Genomic DNA, 2,516 nt, shown 5'->3' on the forward strand with positions numbered 1-2,516 from the left:
TACTAATTAATTTTTGTTACAGAATAGTTGCTTTACAATGTTGCATTAGCATCTACTGCATAACATAATGAATCTGCTCTATGTATACATAAACCGTCTCCCTTTGGGGGGACTGAGCCCTTAACCTTCGAGATCTGATGCTAACTCCAAGTGGACTGTGTCAGAACTGAACTGAATTGTAGGCCACTTGGCTGGTGCCAAACAGCTTGTTGTAGTGAAGAATCCACACGTGTGGTGTCAGAAGTGTTGTGAGTGTGGTCACTGCTTGGTTTTATGATTCTGGGCAATGGCAAAATTTCTTTACACAAAGAAAAGATTGGGGATTCTTTGTTTAAAGGTGTGTGCATGCTCAGTCATTCAGTTGTGTCCAACCCTTTGCGACTCCATGGACTGTAGCCTGCCAGGCTCCTCTGTCCATGGGATTTCCCAGGCAAGAATACTGCAGTGAGTTGCCATTTTCTTCTCCAGGGGATCTTCCTGACCCAAGGATTGAAACTGCATCTCCTGCATCTCCAGCATTGCAGGCAGATTCTTCACCCTCTGAACCATCGGGGAAGCATGATACTACAAAAATGGGAGATGGAAAAATTCACCAGAAAAGGCAGAGTGAAAGCCTTCTATTAACTTCCCTCAGTTGAAACCCTGAAGGTGGAGTTGGGTTTCAAGTTGCTTACCAACAATCCAGAGCCTGGCTAGAAGGCTCCTGTGCTGCTAGTGGCCTGCGAATTCTCATAGGGCACTGAGATACGAAGGGAAAATGGAGCTTTAAGACTCAACACTGCTGAGAGCAACAAAATCCCCAAGGCAAATCCAGGAACACACAGGATTCCCGAGAGCCTGGGGGAATCACAGGTTTCAGGCTGGGATCAGGCTTCATCAACTTTCCCGACTGGGAGGTAAGGTCACACTTGAAAATCCCATTGCAACCAACTCAGCCCAAGTTCACATTCCTTCAGGCAACCAGCTGCAAAACCGTAAGTTTGTGGAGAGAGTCCGTGTGAGGATGTGGGGCCAGACAACCTCATTCCGACTGCTAACCTGGAGGGGGGGTGGGAGGCAGGGGACAAGGGACACCAATTCTGGAATTCCTATCCTTGCCTGTTCCTGCCCACCCCGCTCTTTGCAGTTACGGAAACAATTTCATTGCAGACAGGTGATTTCTCAGGCATGTTGTTGGCAGTACATGGAATAAATCACTTTCTCCTCCACCCTGAGAAAAACTGTCCCTCTCCTGTAGGAGCATAATTCAAGCAGTCTGCCTCCAGGGAGCTGAGAGGAGTGCAACCAGCGCCGGTGGCCTAAGCTCCAAGAATTATGAGCAGCGAAAAGACACGATGAAGAGGAGGTGCCTCAGCGGTAAGGCAGTGCCTGCCTCAGATCAACCTGACACTGAAACTCAGACACAGGACGTTTTCTTCTCTCTACACCTAAATAACCATTTAAAGTAGAAGTATGCTGCTGCTGCTGCTGCTAAGTCGCTTCAGTCGTGTCCAACTCTTTGTGACCCCATGGACTGCAGCCTACCAGGCTCCTCCATCCATGGGATTTTCCAAGCAAGAGTACTGGAGTGGGGTGCCATTGCCTTCTCCAAAGTAGAAGTATAAAACCCACTTAAACCAGGCTTCCTCAGTGGTTCAGTGGTAAAGAATCTACCTGCCAATGCAGGAGATAAGGGTACCATCCCTAGCCCTGGAAGATCCCACATGTGGTGGAGCAACTAAGCCTGTGCACCACAACTATTGAGCCTGTGCTCTAGAGCTCACGAGCTGCAACTCCTGAGCCCATGTGCTGCAACTGCTGAAGCCTACGCTCCCCGGAGCCCGTGCTCTGCAACAAGAGTAGCCACAACAATGAGAAGCCGCAATTGTAGAGTAGCCCTTGCTCACCGCAACTAGAGAAAAGTCCACACAGCCAAAAGGACCCAGCACAGCCAAAAACAAATAAATAAAAATTATTATTATTAAAAATTTTTTTAATTAAAAAAATAAATTTAAACCATGAGTCTATTTATAAGATTTCTACTTACACATAACTTTCTGGTAATCTATGTAGCTTCTAAAATGAGTGTTGGTTCCTCACTAAAATTAGATTATATCTAGTGATACAGATATATTTGTACATTTACATATTTTGTAAAAACAAAATACTGGAACCAGCTGATAGGATTAAGTGTAGGAGTAGAAACAGCCTCCTTTGAGAGCATGGAGTCAACAAACTTCTTCTAAATAGTAAATAGTGTAGACTTTGTGGACCTGTAAGTCTCTGTCACAGCCACTCAGCTCCATCATCGTAGCACAAAACAGTCACAGACGTCACAGAACTTAAGGAACGTCGTCGCGTCCCAGTAAACCTTTACTTAAAACTGCTGACATTTGAATTTTACATAATTTTCATATGTCATGAACTTTTATTCTTCTTCCAAGCTTTTTTCAATCGTTTAAAAATTTAAAAGCCATTCTTAGCTCTCAGGCTGTATAAAAACAGGCTGTGATTTGAAGAGTGCCCACAGGAGACAG

Source organism: Bos taurus, chromosome 10 (genome assembly GCF_002263795.3).
Source record: "Bos taurus isolate L1 Dominette 01449 registration number 42190680 breed Hereford chromosome 10, ARS-UCD2.0, whole genome shotgun sequence".
Taxonomy (NCBI): domain Eukaryota; kingdom Metazoa; phylum Chordata; class Mammalia; order Artiodactyla; family Bovidae; genus Bos; species Bos taurus.